This window comes from Perognathus longimembris, unplaced genomic scaffold, assembly GCF_023159225.1.
Source record: "Perognathus longimembris pacificus isolate PPM17 unplaced genomic scaffold, ASM2315922v1 HiC_scaffold_5663, whole genome shotgun sequence".
Lineage (NCBI taxonomy): Eukaryota > Metazoa > Chordata > Mammalia > Rodentia > Heteromyidae > Perognathus > Perognathus longimembris.
Window position 1 is genome coordinate 33,791 of NW_025961115.1, and position 21,318 is coordinate 55,108.

General features: G+C 44.0%; 1 pseudogene; it reads left to right on the forward strand.

Annotated features, from left to right (window-relative positions):
* The first annotated feature begins 39 nt into the window (after window positions 1-39).
* LOC125345438 lies at window positions 40-18,421 on the forward strand (annotated as a pseudogene).
* The last annotated feature ends 2,897 nt before the right edge of the window (window positions 18,422-21,318 follow it).

Consider the following 21,318-nt stretch of genomic DNA (forward strand, 5'->3'; position numbering starts at 1 on the left):
ATTGCTCTAAATTTAGCATGGTCAGATTAGAGTTGATGTGTATGTTCTGTTTCTTTTTCTCAGACTTTATACACACATATTGTGACTGACATCAAGAACATAAATGCAAAACACAAAAACAATAAAGTGAATATAGTAAGTGCTTTCTGTTTTTCCTGTTTGCTGCATTGCACAGCAAGATACTGTATTATATCAAGTCTTCTCTTTCTCCTGTTGTTCAGGTGTTACAGAATTTCATGTACACCATGCTAAGAGACAGCAATGCCACTGCAGCCAAGATGTCTTTGGATGTGATGATCGAACTTTACAGAAGAAACATCTGGTAATAGATACATCCATTTTCCTCTTGAGAAATGGATCTCTCTCTCTCTCTCCCTCTTTTTTTGCCCAGCTCTGGGGCTTGAACTCAGGGCCTGAGCACTGTCCCTGGCTTTTTTTTTTTTTTTGCTCGAGGTTAGCATTCTACCACTTGAGCCACAGTGACACTTCCAGCTTTCTCTGTATATGTGGTGCTGAGGAATTGAACCCAGGGCTTCCAGGGCTTCCTGCATGCTAGGTGAGCAGTCTACCACTAGGCTACATTCCCAGCCCCGGCTCTTTTTTTTTTTTTTTTAATTAATCTTGCACTCTTCATTATACCTCTGTCATAGATTAAATTAGAACTAAAACTACAGAAAACTAATAACATTGACTTGCATTTCCTGAGCAAGTACTGAGATGCTCAGTACCTCGCGTCCTAGTACCTTTGATGTATACTTCGTAGTACCTTGTCGGCCTTCAGAGCAAGTTGAGAACAACTGTCTCGAATCATTCCATTTTATAAGTAGCAAAACAGAAGGGAAGTGAATAGAATAAGAGTTTAGCTATTAGTAGGCAGAGCTGAAATTCAAACCCAGATTTGTCTAACTCCTAACCTAACCTTGTATTCCTTGGCCTGCCACTTGGGAGAGTTTGAAGTCAATTCATGCTGCTTGTATAAAATAGCATGTGGTGTTTCTCATTGGTACAGTGCTCTGCCCCAGGTCTTTTGCTGTTCTTACTAACTTTTCTTACTGTGAGCAGTCTTTACTGTTGCAGAATAAGTAGAGACAGAAAAGCTTTAGTAGCATGTGTTAGTAGTAGAGGGGGTTCGTTATGATAATCTGCAGGTTATCACACAGAGTACATGTTGTGTACTTTGAGCGATTCCCTCCCTCGGTGAAAGCCCTGTGGCCCTCCCCCCCCTTTGCATGTAGTATTTGATGCATTTCATTATGCTGCTTTTGTGCATATGTGTAGTTTACGTTGATCTCTTCACTGTCCTAGAAAACCTTTTTTTTCAATTGCATATAATCTCCACTTAGAGGTAATTATCTTTTAAAAAACACTTTATGGTGTTTCTTCCTGTTTTGTTTTTTTCCAGTACTGGGTTTGAATTCATGCCTTAACCTTAGGCAGGCACATTACCGCTGAGCCACGCGTCCAGCGCTTTTTTATGCTGGTTATTTTGAAATCCTAATATTCCCTTCCCATTGCATGTGGGATGCCGGGCGTGGCAGCTGGCTCCACTTCTTCCGTTGAGATGGAGTCTTGTTGGATGTTCTGCCTCTGTTGAACTGGAACCACCGTTTTCCTGCTCTCAGCCGCCCCCTTGCTAGGATCGCAGGTGTGAGCCACAGTGCCCACCTCCTTCCTGATCTTTTAGTTAACATACAGTAACTATGCTTTGAACCAGTTTAGAGGCTGAATTTTGCAAAGTTGTCTTCCTTCTATTGTGTTAAATTTTTTCCCATGTACCTTGAGTGGGAGAAGGTATTCTTTTAAATCGTTAAATTCTTCATCTTAATGGCTGTACATTTGATGTGAGTGGGCTAAAGTCTAATTAAATGCTCCACTTGTGGTTCATTGATTTAGCATGGGGTTGGGAACATGGCCTAATGGCAAGAGTGCTTGCCACGATTTAGCCATCTACGATGTTAATGTCAATATTTCTTGTGTTACTTTGTGTCATTGTCTGCGGCTTGGCTGGCAGTATGAAAGAGTGAAAACTGACTTCAGAACGCTCATTGTTTCCCTCCAGGAATGATGCCAAAACCGTGAATGTTATCACAACTGCCTGTTTCTCAAAGATCACCAAGGTGAGCCCACGTGTAAGGTGCGTGGAAGCACTGGCTGGTCAGTTGCTGGGGCTGGGAGGCGAGGGTGTGGAGGAAGAAGTGGCATGGGCATGCAGAGTGCTCACTGATGCTTGCTTGCTTCCTTTCTACTGTGCTTGCCTGCGTCGTCAGTATTCTTGAGAAGTCAGAATTATTATGAGCCCCTAAACGCTGTGTGGGTGATAGCTGCTGATGTTTTGCCTGTGATTCTTCACGCTTCTGTTGGGCGTGGGCACAGGTAAACGGCTATATGGACTGTGTTTGATCTTTGTATTTGAAGGATTCCAATGTCTGACTTTGGGAAATGTGGAAGTTGACAGTCGACCTTAAGGATGATTACAGAACCTGGCAAATTTTATGTATTTAAAAATCTTTTGGGGGTTCTAGGAATGTGGCTTAGTGGTGTAGAGTGCTAGCCTTGAGCAAAATAAGCTCAGGAATGGCACCTAAGCCCTAAGTTAAAGCCCCAGGACTGGCAAAAAAAAAAAAACAATTCTCGTAATGTTGGAACTTGAGCACGGGACTTGTGTAAGTTAAACATGTGCTTGACTAAGCTATACTATCTAACCGTGAAGATTTAAAGGACAGATGACACCATAAAATGCTTATCTAAATTAAGAAGAAGGAGCAGAAACCATAACACCCTTGAATTTCTTCAGTTTCTAGCGAATATATGCATAAGCTACCAAAAAAAGTATTTGTCCTGCCTGTCACTGGTGGCTCACGCCTGTCACGCCTGTCCTCCTAGCTACTCAGGAGGCTGAGATCTGAGGATCCCAGTTTGAAGCCAGCCCAAGCAGGAAGGTCCCTGTGAGACTCTTATCTCCAATTAACATATCTTCTTCCCCAGGTACCCCTCCCCCCAAGGAAAAAAACAAAAAACACCGAAGTGAAGCTGGGAAAAGTGGTAGAGCATGCTAGTCTTGAGCAAAAGAGCCTCAGGGCCTATGTTCAAGCTCCACACCTGACCCAAAAAAACAGAAAAGAGATAAAACACATTTGTTTTTTGATAGAAGCTGAGTTAAGTAGACTTTCCGGTTATCTTTAGATATTAGTGGCTGCTTTGACATTCTTCCTTGGGAAAGATGAAGATGAGAAACAGGACAGCGACTCAGAATCTGAGGTTGGTTTAATCACACAGGGATCTTTTGACATTTGCCAGTTCTTCAGGTTTTCCTATTGTGCTGAGTTTATGTTGTGAAATCTTTAGCTTTTCAAGTAAAAAAAAAACTTATTTGTCTCATTTTTTTATTGAGTTCTGCTTCAGTTTTGGATTCATAATCCCTTCAGTTTAACTGGCTTTATGTAAATTTAGAATTATTGCTACCACCATATTATTAAGGTGGTATTGTGTCATAGAAATAAGCTCACAGTGTGGAAAGAAAATGAAATAATGGTAGCTTTAAATTGACAAATCCAAGATTTAAGATATGATCAGGGGGCTAGGAATGTGGCTTAATGGTAGAGTGCTTGCCCAGCGTGCATGAAGCCCTGCATTCAATTCCTCAGCACCACATAAACAGAAAAAGCCGGAAGTGGGGCTCTGGCTCAAGTGGTAGAGTGCTAGCCTTGGGCAAAAAGAAGCCAGGGACAGTGCCTAGGCCCTGGCTCCAGCCCCAAGTCTGGCAAAAAAGATATGGTCACACTTTTTAGAAATATTAGAAGAAAGATTTTTTTATAGGTATAAACTTACCTTGTTGTGTTATCATTTTACTAGCTAGATCCAGACAGATAACATCTTTATTGTGTTAAGTGAGCAATGTATATTGATGCGAAAAATTCCACATACTGTGACTTTTTTCGCCCTATATTGTTTCCTATACATTTTATATGCACATATGTCCATAAATTCTTACACTTACAGTTCATTTAAAAACTGTATATATGAAGCTGGTGCCCATGGCTCACACCTATAATCCTAGCTGCTCAGGAGGCTGAGATCTGAGGATGGCTGTTAGAAGCCAGCCCAGGCAGGCAAGTCCGTGAGATTCGTATCTCCAATGAGTCACAGAAAAAGCTGGAAGTGGCGCTGTGGCTCAAGACAGAGTGCTAGCCTTGAGCAGAAGGAGCTCAGGGACAGTACCCAGGTCTGAGTTTAAGCCCTAGGACTGGCAAAAATAATAACCAGATTGTATGAGTGATGTGTGCTACTGCTTGCTTTCTTAGTGTCAGTATATGTAGATGTACTCACGCATTTAGATCTTTACAAAAACCACTACATACTTTAGAACAAATGTAGTTTTTGAAGTATTCCCCTGTTGATAGATGAGGACACCATGCATTGTTTCCGTGCAGATTTTCCTTGTTTCCAGTTTTCTGAAGTCCTTTTCTTCTTTAGGATGAAGGACCCACAGCAAGAGACCTGCTGGTTCAGTATGCCACCGGGAAGAAGAGCGCCAAAAACAAGAAGAAGCTGGAGAAGGCGATGAAGGTGCTTAAGGTGAGACTGGAGAAAGGACAGGGGACTCATAGTGTATGAAAAGCTCCAGCTTTTGAAGGGGCAGAGGAGCAGTATTAAGGTTTGAACTCGGTTTCTTGCTTTCTGCGTAGGAAGGTAGGTACTTACTGCGTGGGCGACCCAGCTCTCCCCTTCCTCACTTTTTTCAGTGCTAGTACTAGGGCTTGAACTCAGAGCTGTGAGTTCTCCCTTAGCCTTTTCATTCACAGCAGTTGCTCTGCCACTTGAGCCGCACCTCCACTTCCGAGCTCTGGCTTTTAGACTTTGAATGATGTCTCAAAGGTTGTTATCGAGCCATGAGACATGTCTAAGCACTAATTTTAAATGAATAAATAAACTTACCCTGGCAAAACTTGTGACTTAAAAAAAATAAATTTGATTAAGTATACTTTTACTTGTTCTGATCATAGTAGTTTCTTTTATGGTGTCTTTGTTAGACCTGTCCTATTTGAAGGCTGAAGTATGTGGGCTGGGAACATGGCTTAGTGGTAGAGTGCTTGCTTAGCATGCGTGAAGCCCTTGGTTCTATTCTTAGGCACCATGTAAACAGAAAAAGCTGGATGTGGCGCGGTGGCTCAAGTGGTAGAGTGCTAGCCTTGAGCAAAAAGAAGCCAGGGACAGCAGGCCCCGAGTTCAATCCCCAGGACTGACAAACAAAAACAAAATTTATAGAATGAAGTACATGTGATATTTTATTACAATTACTCCAAAAAGCACTCATTTGTCCCCATGTGTTTTGTTTGTTTGTTTGCCAGTCCTGGGGCTTGGACTCAGGCCTGAGCACTGTCCTTGGCTTCCTTTTGCTCAAGGCTAGCACTCTGCCACTTGAGTCACAGAGCCACTTCTGGCGGTTTTCTATATATGTGGTACTGAGGAATCGAACCCAGGGCTTCATGTATATGAGGCAAGCACTCTTGCCACTAGGCCCCATTCCCAGCCCTCCCCCCCCCCCGTGTGTTTTTTTAATGTTTGTGGTTACAAATTCTTGTAAGTCTCAAAAGTACCGATGGCTAGAACATTCCCAAGGTTTTTTGTTTGGTTTTTTTTAAAAAAAAATTTATTTAGACAGGGTCTTCCTACATTGTAGGTTGGCCTCAAACTTGCAGTTTTTCTACTGTATCCTCCCAAATGCTGGGATTTCAGGTGTTATGCCACCCGGCCAGCTCTGAGGTTTTAATCTTAAAAGATAAAAACCATCTTAAGTTTTTCCAATTTAGATTATTTTTAGATCTAGGATATTTTTCTTATTTTCTCTTTTTGGTGCTGGGGATTGAACTCAGGACCTTCTGCATAATAAGCATATATTCTACCACTATATATACCCTAGTCCTTTTTTTTTCATTTTAAGAAATTATTTTTGGTTGGTGTTTGGTTTGTTTTGTTTTGAATGGTAGTGCTGGGATTGGATTGAAGGCCTTGTACTTGCTAGATAACTAGCCCACTATCACTTGAGCTATGCCCTCAGCCCTGTTTTTCTTTTAAGTAGCCTAATAGACTCACTTGCAGCCTTTGTTAATGCATTGCGTTCTATAGCATCACCGTCATTTGGGTTGGAAAGCGTTTTCTTATTCTTTCTTTCAGAAACAAAAGAAAAAGAAGAAGCCAGAGGTGTTTAACTTTTCAGCTATTCACTTGATTCATGATCCTCAAGGTAGAGAGAATTGTGACTATCCAAGTTCCTTGTGGTAGAACCTGTGCCTGTTTAGTTCCGCTGCCAGGGTTGTCAGGGCACTTAATAAGATCCTCAGCACTTAATAGGAATCAACAAATGCTTAGCTGTTACCACTGGGTTATGACGTAGAAAATTAATGTTGTCAAGGAATGATTTCCAGTCTATATCAACATAAGGATGAACAGGTCTCTGATTTGTGTTATTTTCAACACAAAAGTAGTAAGACATTATACTTCACTGCCAATTGGTAGTCTCTTGTTAGTCTTTTCTTTCACTAGTTTGTGGAATCCAGAAGTTTGGGAAACCCGAGTTTTCAAACAAGGCTGCCCATTTGAATTAGCTAGAGGATGTATAAATCTGAACTGAACCCCAGGATTGTGATTGGGTTGGTGTGGGGTTGTGGGTAAACATTGAGATTTAAGCATTGTCTATACATTTGCTAACCTGCTCTTGGTGTTTCTCAAATGTGTATGTGCCCACCAAACACCTGGGGACCTGGGTCAAGTGCCCAGTCTGACTCAGTAGGCTTGGGTGGCCTGAGAGGCTACGTGTCTGTGAAGGTCTGGGTGAACAGGCTGCTGCTGGTCTTCAAAGCACATTGCAGAAGCAGGACCACCGAGCATCTGTTGTCAGTCTCGGTGGTGATGCTGAAAACCTTGACACGCCTTGAGGTGTGTTTAGTGACTGGGCACCGGTGCTGGTGGATCACTTGGGTTTAGTTCGTCACCCACCCCCTGCCTGGGCCGTGCTGTATGGACATGGACTCACCGAGCACTTCTGTGATCTTGTCTTCTCCAGATTTTGCGGAAAAACTCCTGAAGCAGCTAGAGAGCTGTAAGGAGAGGTTGGAAGTGAAGATGATGCTCATGAACCTCATCTCCAGATTGGTGGGGATTCACAAGGTTTGGATGCTTTGCTCCCCTTGTGGGGGTTCGAAGTCGGTGTGGGCTTGGTGAAAGGGGAGCCCTTCGTGTTAGGTGGCACAGCCCCTACACTGCCCATCCCTGTACAGTCCGCAGAACAACACAGCCTTCCCATCTGCGGATAGTCAGTTTACAGATTACTGTTTTATGTTTTCTGTATTTATTCCCATATCCGTTTTCCTGGCCCATCCAGTTTTCACTGACTTGTACTGCATTGCCCATTACTTAACCCTCCAAAGCCTTCCTGACTTTCAGATGTCTCTGGCAGGAAATTAGGTTTTCAGAGCTGAATCCTTCCTTTCTCTCCTCTTAAATTAATTGCTAGAGCTCCTTTGTGGTGCGTGTGTGCGTGTGAGGTGTGCACATGGGCCCCACACTGCTTTTACACTCACTGCCATTATGGGAAAAAGGGATGGCAGAAAGCTACAGGCCAAAAAGAAACAGCTAGACAGGCTAGTTCTGCTTGGAGCATTGGCAAACATGTGGCTTCCCTTAAGCTTTTTAAAATAACAAAAGGAAGGGGGCTGGGAGTCAGACTCTGGGGCAGCTGCTTACCATGCCCAAGGCCTGGGTTCCCTCCTGGCATTCCCTGTCCCTTTCCTGTCACTCACCTTGCTTCCTCACCCACCTCCCTTCCTCTGAAAAGTAAGAAAGTCGGCTAGTAAATACACACATCCCAGTTTAAAGTGAAAGCACACACAGGAACATGGTTATTTCCTAAGAAAAACCTACCTCTTCACTGCCTTTTCTCTATGGCTGTAGTTCCATAAGGGTCACCAGGTCAATGTATGCAGTTATTTCAGTGCAGAACTGAATTTGAACTTGATGGGAAAGCAAAAGTGATTGGTGGTTTAAGCGTAGTTTGAAGGAAATAATATTGGAGTTTTAACAGCTGGATATCCATCTTTATATCGAACCATTAGAAGAAGTATCTAATGACCCAACCGGGTTTTGTTTTGTGGCTGAAGTGGAAAAAATAAATTTATTTCCATATGAAGAACATTGATAAAGCATAACCAAGGTTTCATTTCTTGAAACTAATCGTTTCCATTTCCTTTATAACTGGACTCTTGTGACCCTTACGTAAGTAGGCTCCAAAGTGAGTATTTTCTCTTTAAAATATGGAGAGCAATTCCTACAAGGTAGCTGGACTAGTAGACAATACAATCAAGACTGGCAGTGTTTTGGTGGTCAGATTATGTTAGTGCTATTCAGAGTTGATTTTTTTTTCTTGTTCCTTTTCCAAAAGTAATAGGGATTGAACTGAGGGCCTCATTCCTGCTAGAGGCTCTCTCCAGCCCTGTGGTTTTGAAATAGGGTCTGCTCCAGCCCTTAACTGACTAGTAGTCTGACATTTAACTCTTGCTTCCATCTCTAAACTAGCAGAAATGACAGGTGTTGAAGAGTGTTGTTTTGGTTAACTCTGCCTTTATTCTTTGTTGATTTACTTTTTTCTTTTCTTTTTTTTTTTTGCCAGTCTTGGGGCTTGGACTCAGGGCCTGAGCACTGTGCCTGGCTTCTTTTTGCTCAAGGCTAGCACTCTGCCACTTGGGTCACAGTGCCACTTCTGGCCATTTTCTGTATATGTGGTGCTGGGGAATCCAACCCATGGCTTCATGTATAAGAGACAAGCGCTCTTGCCACTAGGCCATATCCGCAGCCCCTTTATTTACTTTTTTCTTCCTTTAGATGGAAAAAGAACAGTATAGGATCAGTTGAGAGAGTTCCTGCTCTTGGTTAAGAAAACAAATTGAGTCATCTTTTTACATGACTACTTACAGAAACTGAAGAAAAGTGAGAAATAATTCCCAATTAGTTGATCTTGGTGATAGAGTTCCATTATGGAAACGTGAAGCCATGTCTCCGTTTCATAAATAATGAAGTTTGTGTATTTTTTTGCCCACAGCTTTTTCTCTTCAACTTCTATCTCTTTGTGCAAAGGTTCCTGCAGCCCCACCAGAGAGGTAAGGTACCCACTTGCCTGTTCTTTTAGTGGCCCTCACATTAGAATACCATCTAGTCTGTTACTTTGGACTCACTAACGAGTTAGGAGTTCAGCATTCCTGTAGCATTCTTTCTAGAATTGGTAGTGGATTCGTTGTTCTGCTCATTAACTGTAAGAAACTATTGGTTTTCAAAGTAGTAGCAATGAAAAGTGGATGTCTCTACTTGTGTAATATAAAAAATTATAGAAGTGGGGCTGGGAATATGGCCTAGTGGTAAAGTACTTGTCTCATATACATGAAGCCCTGGGTTTGATTCCTCAGTACTACATATATAGAAAAAGCTGGAAGTGGCGCTGTGGTTCAGGTGGTAGAGTGCTAGCCTTGGGCAAAAAGAAGCTCAGGCCCTGAGTTCAAACCCCAGGACTGGCAAAAACAAAACAAAACAAAAAATTATAGAAGTATAACAGGACACCCGTGGTTTGTGCCTGTAATCCTAGCTACTCAGGAGGCTGAAATCTGAGAGTTGCTGTTGAAAACCAGTCTGGAAAGTCCATGAAACTCTTAACTTCCAGTTAACTACCAGAAAACCAGAAGTGACACTGTGGCTCACATGCTAGAGCATTAATTTTGAGCAGAAGAAGTTGAGGGACAGTGCCTAAGCCCTGAGTTCAAGCCCTAGGCCTGACAGGAAAATGATAGAAGTTTCACTTTTTATCATAACTTGATCATAATTGTTCTCATTGCCCTTACATGTGTAGCAAAGCCAATTAAAAACATCAGAGCAGGAAAAAAGATGCTCTTTGCCTTTAGACTCTACCCAGGTTAGGAAAGCAATGGACATGAACCAAGCACTGGACTAAGTATTTTCCATACTTCCTCACATGAATGCTTTGGAGTATAGAAAGAAAAAAAGAAGAGCAAGCTACTCACTAAAGGCTACTCTCTTGTGCTAAATAGTAACTCTGCTGCCCCTTTGAATAGAGAATACGTGTAAATCTTGATTTGCACTTATTCGTTGATTCACCACTGAGTGACTTCTCTGGCGCACTGCACCAGACTAGGAACTGCACAGTGACTTTAACACAGAGCCCTTACCCTTGTAGATGTGCTCTTTGATGTGCTCGTTCTCTGTATTAAGAGTGTGTGGTGTCAAGAAATGTACACACTGCCCTACTATGTAACTTCACCCTCTTTGCACAACACCTTGTAAAAAAATTTATGTTCAATTAATAAAAAAATAATATATATTTAAAAAAAAAAGAGTGTGTGGTGAGGAATGGACATTGCTAAGGTAGGGGCTTGAGGAGGCTCAAGGGAGCCATGCAGCCAGGCAGAGGAAGCCGCAGTAGCAATGGGTTGGGTCCTGAGAGACAGCCATTACAGCACCCCTTCTTCTCTTTTACGTTTTCAGAAGTAACAAAGATCCTCTGTTTGCGGCCCAAGCCACTCACCAGCTTGTTCCCCCAGAGGTGAGAACTGCTAACCTGACTTGGGGACCTAGTCCACACAGCCAGCGCCATGCCACCCCTCCCGCTCCCCCTTCCCCAGTAGTATTGGGGTTTGAACTGAGGCCATTGAACTTGTCAGACTGGTGAAGGACTTCTGAGCTATGCCTCCAGCTGTGTTGTTTTTCACTAGGTATTTTTAAGGTAGAGTCCTGTTTCTCAACTGAGTACATGCCTGAGCCAAGATCTGTCTACTTTAGATTTCCTGTTGTTAAGAAGTTGGGTTGTGCCGGGTGCCGGTGGCTCACACTTGTCATCCTAGCTACTCAGGAGGCTGAGAGCTGAGGAGTGCAGTTCAAAGCCCAACCGGTCAGAAAAGTCCCTGAGACCCTGATCTCCAATGAACCACCAGAAAATTGGAAGTGGCACTGTGTGGTAGAGCTCAGGGACAGCACCCAGGCCCTGAGTTCAAGCCCCATGATTGACAAAAATTGAAAAAGCTCGTTTGCACAGTTCATGGAAAGTTAAATTTCTTTTGAAAATTCTGACTTGTGCAGTGACAATGTTAGGACCAGAAGAGGTCACGAATATTATTAAGGCAGGAGTGGTTCATGCCTTATCACAATTACTTGAGAGACAAAGATTAAGGAGATCAAAGTTCAAGGCCAGCCTGGACAAAAGGCAAGAGATCCTATCCAAAATGGGGGTTGGGGTGGGGTAGCGTGGCTCAAGAGATAGGGCAAGTATGAGGCCCTGTGTTCAAATACAGTTCAAAAACTGTGTGTGTGTGTGTGTGTGTTTACAGTAATTATTTTTCAAAGCTATCATTCCTTCTGTTGAGTAAGAGCATTGGAATATAGGAGAGTAGGATTTATCCTGAGTGTGACCCTGGAGACTGAACCCCAAGGAAACTTTTCCATCTGTGATGCCCTTGGGTTTGATTGCTTCCAGCTCTGGAACTGAAGGCAGGTGCTGTTTCTCCAGCCTCGTCTTTGGGCCCAGGCACGCCACTTGCACTCACTTCTCCTCTCGCTCTCATGCAGATCATTCAGTCGTTGCTCATGACTGTGGCTAACAACTTCGTCACTGACAAGAACTCAGGGGAAGTCATGACTGTGGGGTATGTAGAACAACATGGTGGGCGTAGTAAACATGTAACACACATGCACCGTGGTTTGAACTCAGGACTTGCACTTGCTCTGCTGGTGCTCTATCACTTGAGCCATGCCTCCAAACCAGTCTTTTCTGATTTTGTTTATTTTCTCATTCTTATTATCTTTAAGTAGTTGCATTAAGGGGTTTTAGTTGTATGTCACTTTGTATTTTCTGATTATTTTGGAGATGACATCTAGTAAACTTTTCTGCTTGGGTTGTCTTCAATCCTTAAGTCTCCCACATCTGAGTAGCTAGGATTACAGGCATAAGCCACTGACACCTGCTTTTATTATACTGGTCAGAATTTTAGGAAAGAACCAGAGAAGGACACTTTTCCTACTAATCAGCTATTTGTCTTTTTACAATTTTACTCTATATGAAGAATTGTTGGACAATCTATTTTTCTCTCCTCTCACTATGAATATATCTTACGTGTCACAAATGATTTAATAGTGAATCACTGTGACTTGAGGGCAGTTCAGTGGCCTTTCTGATTAATTTAAAACCACTTACAGTGTAAGTACTGCTGGGCACCGGTACCTCACACTTGTACTTCTAGCTATTCAGGAGGCTGAGGATTCTGTTCAAAGCCAGCTTGGACAAACAAGCCATGAGACTCTTTTATCTCCAGTTAGCTACCCAAAAAGCCAGAAGTGGAGCTGTGGCTCAAGTGGCAGAACGCTAGCTTTGAGCAAAAACGGTCAAGGATAGCGCTGAGGCCCTGAGTAAAAGCCGCAAGACTGCAGAATAGAGTCAGCCCGATTCAAGGATCATCTAAACTGTCCTTAGGAGAAAGTGACACGTTAACCAATTACATTTTATGATCCTTGGAAAAGCATGAAGACCTATAATCCTTCTTACCTGACCTAGTCCTTCCCTCCTTCGGGCTAGCAGCAGATGCTGCCTTGCCATTTCACAGTGTACCTTCCTCTGTGAGAAAAGGTAATGGCAGTCACTGCCTGACTAAAAGTTTTAGGCTACCACTCTCACATTCTTCACCATGCTGTCATTTTAAAACCCAACTTGTATTCCCTTCGCTTTCATTTTCTTAGGTTAAACCACATAGAATTGCTCTCTTGTTATTTTTTTTAATTCAGTTTTCCTTTTCTAGAATCAATGCTATAAAAGAGATAACAGCTCGATGTCCTCTAGCCATGACTGAAGACCTTCTTCAAGACCTGGTTCAATATAAGACACACAAAGATAAGAGTAAGTTGTATGTTACTTTCAGTAGGCCAAGGATTTCCTTGTGACTCATTTTTACCTCACTATGGTCTTTTTGCTCCATAATTTCTCACCAAAAGTGTTATTTTATAGATGTAATGATGTCTGCTAGAACTTTGATTCAGCTCTTCCGGACACTGAATCCTCAGATGTTGCAGAAGAAATTTCGGGTAGGTGAGACATCCTTCTTTTGGCCTAAAGGATACAGTCCCAGCTAGGTGCCATGGCTCAAGCATGTAATCCCAGCCCTCCTAAAAACAGAGATCTGGAGGATTGCACTTTGAGGCCAGCCAGCACACAAAATGTTAGCACGACCCCTTTTCAGTGTGGCACAAGGTGGCATGCACCTGTCATCAAGCTACGTGAGAATGATCACGATCAAGGCCTGCATAGGCAAACACATGAGACTGCCAAACTAAAGCAAAAGAGGCCGGAGGTGTGGCTCGGCAGCAGAGCACCTGCCTAGCAAGCGTGAAGCTGTGACCCTTACATGTACCTCAAAAGCTTTTGATGCTGCTAGCAGACCGGAAGCTCTGAGGCCTGCATTGACCACGTCCCAAGCCAGCTTCCATCTCTATCAAACGAGGAGGGTAGTTGTATGCAACAGAGGTGATACTTCATTCCATAACTACAAATGTCTGAATTTTGATGAGAAAAGAATGAGGAAATCAGTGGACAGCATTCTAGATGGATTTAGTTTGGCCAGAGACATAAGCAGGCTTCTTATAATTTGATTGCTTCCATTTTTTTTTTTTGGCCAGTCCTGGGCCTTGGACTCAGGGCCTGAGCACTGTCCCTGGCTTCTTCCCGCTCAAGGCTAGCACTCTGCCACTTGAGCCACAGCGCCGCTTCTGGCCGTTTTCTGTATATGTGGTGCTGGGGAATCGAACCTAGGGCCTCGTGTATCCAAGGCAGGCACTCTTGCCACTAGGCTATATCCCCAGCCCATCCTTTTTTTTTTTTTTTTTTTTAATGACTATCCTCCCAGAATTCAAAATTCTGGACAGTACTACCAATGATTACATGGTTTGCCCTCCTTCTTCCTTTAGGGTAAACCTACAGAAGCCTCTGCAGAAGCAAGAATACAGGAATATGGAGAATTAGATGCTAAAGATTACATTCCAGGAGCTGAGGTCCTAGAAGTTGACAAAGAAGAGAATGCTGACAATGATGAAGGTTCATTTTCCTTTGCTTTCCTCTCTCTCCTGTTCTTTTTCCTTTCCATTTCTGTTCCTTTCCTTCTGTACTGCACCTTCGGACCCTGAAGGCTCACTTTATCTCACTGTTACATGGCAAACCTAGACACCCTGTCAGGCGTAGTTGTAAATAGACCAAAGAGCAAACAGCTGCTATTGCACTGCCTTATGGGTCATGGGGAGCCACTTTATTGAGGTGTCTACAAGGCTCTTTGACACCCAGAATCTTACACTCAGTTCTCTGAATAACTGAAACTCCTTTCTCACCTAAATCTAAATATATTTGGATGTTAATCAGATACTTGCTACAGTACAAGTTCAGTACACAAGTGCAATTTTGGTGGGTACCATTGGTTCAGCGTCACTTAGCTTTGGGAGTCTGTTCCTTTTTTGAGTATCAGGACAAATGACTGTAAGGTTTTGACTGACAGTCAATATTTGTCAATGCTTGCTTAGTTCTCCTTAAATTTAAACTGAAATGGTGTGGCTTATTTAGCAGCATTGCTCGGTTGTTGGTCAGTGGACTCGGAGTTGTCACTTGTGTGAGTGTTCAGCAGAGAGCGGCTGCGTGACTGAGCCCCTTCTTCACGCAGATGGATGGGAGAGTGCCAGCCTCAGTGAGGAGGAGGAGGAGGAGGAGGAGGAGGATGGTGCTGATGGCGAATGGGTTGATGTCCACCACTCTTCTGATGAAGAGCAGCAAGAAATCGTAAGTCGTGAGGTCACTCACGCGTTGACCGAGGCGGGACTTTTGCCGGGGCCCTTGGGGAGGTTGGGTTGCTGGAGCTCAGAACTCTCACTTGAGCCAGGGCTCTGTGACTTGTGTTTCATGAAGACCAAGAAGCTGAACAGCATGCCTGTGGAGGAGCGCAAGGCCAAAGCCGCAGCCATCAGCACGAGTCGGGTCTTAACCCAGGAAGACTTCCAAAAGATCCTGATGGCGCAGATGAGGAAGGAGCTGGATGCCGCCCCCGGGAAAGCGCAGAAGAGGAAGTACATCGATGTGGACAGTGACGAGGAGTCCAGGTAACGCGCATCCAGTGGGCCTCCAGGCAGCGCACCCGCTAACGAGGCACCCGCGGGGACAGGAGTTCCTCCACGCCACATAATTAATTCCTTTTCCCCCCTCACAGAGGTGAACTGCTGTCTCTTCGGGACATTGAGCGCCTTCATAAAAAGCCAAAGTCTCATAAGGAGACGAGACTAGCAACTGCCATGGTAAGTGGGGTCGCGCTTCCTCAATCCTTACACAGAAAACATACAAGTGTGTACCCATAGCTGTAGAGCTGTAAAAGTGGAAGTGAATACACATGTGTTTGATGTTGTATTGGGCGAATTTTCACAGCTACATGTAGCCATGCACCCACAAAGCAAGATACAGCGCCCAGAAAAGGAACAGGACATACTCGCCCCATCAGGAGGCTTGGTACATGTATTAAAGTAATAGAAATGTTTACAATCAGAGTTGGCCTCTGACGCTGTGGCTGTTCGTGTCTGCATCCTGACTGCATTGCTTCCTACACCTTTCCTTACGCACCATTCCACGGCTTCCCTTCACCTTCTGCAGTCCGTTTATAGATTCTGAAACCTGTCTACGTAATTGTACACACCCCAGTTCTTTCTCCTCCATTTTTCACCCACTGTGCCGCCTTCCTGGAACACCACCCTTCCTTCCTTTGCCCCACAATGTGAAACGAAACTGCTTACTTGGCTCCAGAGAGCCCCTCCGATCCCAGTGGTCTAGATTATGAACTCCCCGCACTCGGTCGCAGTCATTGCGGCCATTTGTCCGCTGAGTCCAGGGAGCAAGGACTGTACCTAGCACCCACTGACGGCCTAGCACAGGAGTGTACGTCTGCACCGATTAGTGAACTTCTCAAGTGTGTTAACAAATGTCCATCTTTCTGTGCTGATAGGCTGGAAAGACAGACCGGAAGGAATTTGTGAGGAAGAAAACCAAAATAAATCCTTTTCCCAGCTCCACAAATAAAGAGAAGAAAAAACAGAAGAACTTCATGATGATGAGATACAGCCAGAATGTTCGATCAAAACACAAGCGTTCCTTCCGAGAAAAGCAGGTGAGTTCAGCCTGAAATGTAGGTAGCAGGAGCTATAAGAGCGCTTGACCTTGGACGCCGCCGTGTCCTCTGAGCCCCGTGGGGCCTTGCACTCTCACACACGAGAGCTGGGGGTAGGAAGCACGCAGCCTGTACCCAGCAGAGGTGGGAGTCGATAGAGGTGGCCATCGCTCCTGTGACCAGAGGCAAGCAAGCTTGATCCCTGGGAGGCTCCTTCGTGCTAAACTTGTGGTCCGTGAACATACGGGGATTGACCGATGTTAAAAAATTAGACCTAGCTTTGATACCTACTTTATGAAACGCAGTTCTCTTGTCCTTTCTGTACGTGTCCTTTTGCAAAACCTTCCTGTGTCTGTCTTGAGGGCTTCGTTTTGCTTGTCGGCTTGGGTGGGGTGGGGTGGTGGTGATGGCACTTTGACACAGAGTCCTATGGTGTCATTCAGGCCCGCCTCCAACTTCTGACCCTCCTGCTAGCCGCCCAAGTGCTGACATCATATTAGACCACTGTCGTGCCCAGCCTCCAAAAGAGATTTAAAATTCTTTTTATTGTTTTCTCTATTTCTTTATTGTGATGCTACAGTTTGACCTCAGGGCTTCTCACTTATTAGGCAAGTGCTCTGTTTTTTTTTTTTTTGTTGTTGTTTGTTTGTTTGTTTTTGGCCAGTCCTGGGCCTTGGACTCAGGGCCTGAGCACTGTCCCTGGCTTCTTCCCGCTCAAGGCTAGCACTCTGCCACCTGAGCCACAGCGCCCCTTCTGGCCATTTTCCATATATGTGGTGCTGGGGAATCGAACCGAGAGCTTCATGTGTAGGAGGCAAGCACCCTTGCCACTAGGCCATATTCCCAGCCCAAGTGCTGTTTTGAGCTGTGCTTCCGGCCCTTTTGACTCTGTTTATTTCTGAGATAGGGTCTCCCTTTTGCCCAGGCCAACCTGGAGTGAGATCTTCCTATTTATATTTCTACTGTAGCTAGAATGACAGGTACACAAACCATACCCAGCTTCTTCTGTTAAGATGGGTTCTCATGTATTTTTTCCAAGCTAGTCTTGAACCGTAATCTTCTCAGTTGCCATTTCCTCTGAGTAGAGTAGCAGATATGAGCCGCCAGGACCCCATGCGAAAAAAATTTAAGTAAAAGTTATGGATACTGTGTTGTTAAACTTGAAACACTAAAGATTTTTTAACGTTTTCAGGACAAAGAAACTAGTGTGTGGGAATTAATAGACTAAAATTCACATCTTTAAAATCTACAGGTCAGGCTGAGTGTCTGTGGCTCATGCCTGTCATCCTAGCTGCTGGGGAGGCTGAGATCTGAGGATCAAGGTTCAATGAGGTCAGCCCAGGCAGGAAAGTCTGTGAGGCTTTTATAAAATTCCAGTTAACCAGCAGAAAACGGGAAGTGGTGCTGTGGCTCAAGTGGTAGAGAGCTGGCCTTGAGCAAAGAGCTCAGGGACAGGGTCGAAGCCCTGTCAGAGTTCAAGCCCCAGGACTAACCTATCTTTTGAAAATTTGAGTTTATTCTTGAATATATATATATATTTTTTGCCAGTCCTAGGCCTTGGACTCAGGGCCTGAGCACTGTCCCTGGCTTCTTCCCGCTCAAGGCTAGCACTCTGCCACTTGAGCCACAGCGCCGCTTCTGGCCATTTTCTGTATATGTGGTGCTGGGGAATCGAACCTAGGGCCTCGTGTATCCGAGGCAGGCACTCTTGCCACTAGGCCATATCCCCAGCCCTTGAATATTTTTAATATTTTGGTTTGGGAGGAGTTACTGAAAAAAATCTTGACGTGGTCTGTATATACCTCTGCTAGTGGAATGTATGTGATCTTAAAAAAGAAAAAATACTTGTAAAAGATCTACTTTCCTGTTTGATTTAGACAGCCTATCAGCCCATAGCACCAAGATCCTTCCTTACAGACCAGAGAAATATGTTTGTTTTCTTCTTCCAGCTGGCGCTTCGAGATGCACTTTTGAAACAGAGGAAAAGAATGAAGTAATTTCAAGCCCGTCTTTTTATCCCAGAAAGACTTAAGTTTGTAATCTTACTCTGAATTTTTATAAATCAAGAACATGTGTTTACATTAAAAAGTTAAGAAGCAGTATATTGTGAAACCCACAGTAAGTCTGATAGCAATTGATGTTTTTAATTTGGAAGATAGATGACACGTGAATGTTTAAAATGTAAATAGTTGTGGCTTTCGTTTAACATTTGTACGGAGAACTTAGGAAGTGCCTGCGGTTGTCACTGTGAGTCTCATGAGCCACCTCGGGCCCTTCACAGGTGGTGGAGGGCAGGTGTGTATTGGAGAGATGACAGTGCCGTGTAAATAGTTCTTTGTGGCGCGGGCCTGTGTCTAGGATGATAGACACGGACTGGTCTGCAGGGGGAGGAGTTGTATAGTCTCTTAAAACAAAACAGGACAGTGTTACAAGAGTAAGAGGGTCTTACTTGTAAATAGGCTTACCTGCTGAAAGCAGGTTTCTGCTGTACAGATTTTAGGGAGACACCAGCTCTTTTAGTTGATCCAGAAGATTACAGTAATGTACTTCAAAAATGGTATGTAAAGATTTTTGTGTAAGAGTTCACATTTAAATTGCCTTAACTAAATAATAATTTTGCAATGTCTGTTTTGTCATTTGAGCTTCCTGGTCTTGTTGTGTGTGTGGCTTGGAGGTTTTGCGATGTGTTACTTTGGCAGTACTGGAGATCGGAACTCGGGGCTTTCTGTGTTAGGCAGATGCTCGGCCACCGGGCCCACCCCAGCCCCGGGCTGCCCCCTCCTCCACCCTCCTCCACACCCACTCTTCCCGGTTCCTAGTGTCAGTTAGCACTGTAGTGCTGGAGTCCACCCCAAGGGACCACAGGCAAGTTGTTGCATTTAAAAGTGGGAGGCCCTTTGGCCTCCCACTTTCCTAGATGGTCTTGTGATAAATGAGAACATTGCTCTGCGTTGCTTCAAATTAAAGTAAAGGACAGTTTTCCTCTGAGAATGAGGAAGCAGCTTCTAAAGTTTTTCTTCTTACTCCCTTTCTCATTCCTTCTGTGGAGGTGTAGTTTTAGTAGACATTTTGTGACTTTGCCTAAGGTGCCCCAGATCACGGAGCGGTCCATTATCCTTAGCAACTTACTTTCTCACAGGTAGGAGCCCATGCAAAATTTATGTATTTCAGACACGAAGCTGTTCCTCCTCCTTTTTTGAATTCTTAAGGGAGGTGTTTCTTCTTCATGAGTCCAGAAAGCGAATAAAATTCACTTAGGAGCTAGGCTCCACACTTGTCTGTATGTTTGTGCTGGAAGTTTTTTCTCTTGCCCCTAGATTTCCACTCAGCAAGAAGCCAAAGTCTACTCCTTATTCTGACTCTAGTTTTTAGACTGTGGCTCCAGTGCTCTTAGCCTGAGGCTTATAATGCAAAATAGAAAGATGCCTGGCTTAAAAAACTACATCTTTAGATGTTTTAGTTCTTTAACCCCAGTCTCTTATTTTTATCAGATTCCTTTTATCACTTTACAGCTATTCTCTTGAGAATGTTCCTGCTTGCTGTTGAAACACCCAGTTCTCCAGCCAGGAGCCTGGCTCGTGCCTCTTAGCTCTAGTTGTGAGGACTGGGCTCTGAGGACCAGCGTCCAGAGCGATCCTGGAGACTCTGATCTCCACACGAGAAATGCAGCCCTGGAAGTGGGGCCCGAGTGGGGATCAGAAGTGCCGAGCAAGGGTCTTTCCCTCGTGGGATGATGGGGAGGGCCCTTCCCCCACTCTGGAAGTCTTGCAAATCTTCCTACTTACTTTCATGGCTTTCCTTTCACCTTCAAATAAACTCACTCCACTTACCTTTATTTAAAAAAAAAAAAAAAAAAACAGCCGGAGGCTGGGAATGTGGCTTAGCGGTACAGTGCTTGCCCAGCACCCAGCATGCATGAAGCCCTGGGTTCCATTCCTCAGCACCACATATATAGAAAAAAGTCAGAAGTGGTGCTGTGGCTCAAGTGGTAGAGTGCTAGCCTTGAGCAAAAAGAAGCCAGGAACAGTGCTCAGGCCCCGAGTCCCAAGCACCAGGACTGGCAAATAAATAAATAAATGAATTTAAAAATGAGTCACTAAAAAGAGACAAATAACCCCCTGGACACATTCACATGCTCAAATGGTACAGTTTGGATAAAATTTGTTTAAAATACAGTATTAAAATATATTTTACAGCCATGAGCCAGTGGCTCATACCTAGCTACTCAGGAGGCTGAAATCTGAAGATCATGATTCAAAGCCAGCCTGGGAAGGAAAGTATCAAAACTCTTATCTCCAGGGGCTGGGGATATGGCCTAGTGGCAAGAGAGCTTGCCTCGTATACATGAGGCCCTGGGTTCGATTCCCCAGCACCACATATACAGAAAACGGCCAGAAGTGGCGCTATGGCTCAAGTGGCAGAGTGCTAGCCTTGAGCAAAAGGAAGCCCGGGACAGTGCTCAGGCCCTGAGTCCAAGGCCCAGGACTGGCAAAAAAAAACAAACAAAAAAACTCTTATCTCCAATAAATTACAAAAAAATTAAAAATACAAGAAGCAGAGTTGTGGTTCAAGCAATACAGCACTACCCTTGAGCAAAAGAAGCTCAGGAACAGTGCCCAGGCCCTGAGCTCAAGCCTAAGGACTGGCGTGTGCGTATACACACACACACACACACACACACACACACACACACACAATTAGTCAGGCACTGGTGGTTCATGCCTGTAATCCTAGCTACTCAGGGGACTGAGATTTGAAGATGGAGGTTCAAAGCCAGCCCAGGCAGGAAAGTCTATGAGACTCTTATCTCCAGCTTACCACCAGAAAACTGGAAGTAGAGCTATGTCTCAAAATGGTAGAGTCCTAGCCTTGAGCAAAAAAGCTCAAGGACAGAATTGAGGCCCTTGAGATGAAACCTCATGGCCAACAAAATAACTAAATAAATAAACAAAAATAATAAATCTTACCTATTTCTTACTACTTTTAAAAGCTAAGCACCAAAAGGCAATCATCATTTGTGGAATCTAAGAGGAATCAGAAATAGAGAAAAGTAGAATCAGAAATAGAGATATTGGGGCTTGAGCTC